The sequence below is a fragment of the Malurus melanocephalus genome, unplaced genomic scaffold (assembly GCF_030028575.1).
Source record: "Malurus melanocephalus ecotype Western Australia unplaced genomic scaffold, MMel_1.1 scaffold_61, whole genome shotgun sequence".
Taxonomy (NCBI): domain Eukaryota; kingdom Metazoa; phylum Chordata; class Aves; order Passeriformes; family Maluridae; genus Malurus; species Malurus melanocephalus.
In genome coordinates this window covers 2,048,087-2,048,647 of record NW_026623293.1, presented here as the reverse complement: position 1 = coordinate 2,048,647, position 561 = coordinate 2,048,087, and the positions used below count along the sequence as shown (strand labels likewise).

Below are 561 nucleotides of genomic sequence, written 5' to 3'. Positions count from 1 at the left end.
CCGGTGACACGCCATAGCTCCAGCAGGCAAAAAAGGAAGCCGAACAACACGACGCAAACCCAGGATTTCGGCCGCTCTGCAGCACGGCCCGCCCGCCGCTACCCCCGTTGTTTTGCGGAGGAAACGCTCGGGCCCGTCCCCGAGGCGGGCCGGGCTCGAGGCAAAACACCGCGGGCCGGCCCGCACCCGAACCAGAGCCGGAGCCGCGGCCCCCGTACCGCCGCTGCCGCTGCCCCTTCCCCGGCCCCGGCGGCGGCCGGACGGCGCGGGCTGCGGCGGGCGGGCCCGGCCCTGGGGCGGTGCGAGCGGCGCTCGGCCCCGGCAGGGAGGGGCCGGACCGCCCCTACGCGAGGAGCCGCCGCCGTCGCGGTCGCGGCGGGAGAGGTGACAAGCCGCCGCTGCGCGGAGCCGCCTCCGCCCGGCTGGGAGAAGCGGGTGTCCCCCCGCTCCGCGCTCTGCTCCGAGGTAAGGCAGCCGCCCGCGCCACCACCAGTTCCCCCTGCGCCGCCGCCAGCCCACCCCCGCTCCGGAGCGGCTGCGGGGCCACGGCACAGGGATAGC

The 561-nt window shown here is 77.7% G+C and overlaps 1 protein-coding gene across 2 annotated transcripts in view; it reads left to right on the top strand.

Moving 5' to 3' along the window:
• The first annotated feature begins 326 nt into the window (after positions 1-326).
• The window catches only part of MBNL2 (muscleblind like splicing regulator 2), a 106,333-nt gene continuing 106,098 nt past the window's right edge, over positions 327-561 (top strand). Inside the window, exon 1 of one of the 2 annotated variants that reach the window (XM_057366209.1) lies at positions 327-465. The gene's annotated coding sequence lies outside the window, so the exon portion shown is untranslated. The remainder of the gene's footprint in view (positions 466-561) is intronic. The other variant, XM_057366204.1, reaches the window with a different exon arrangement.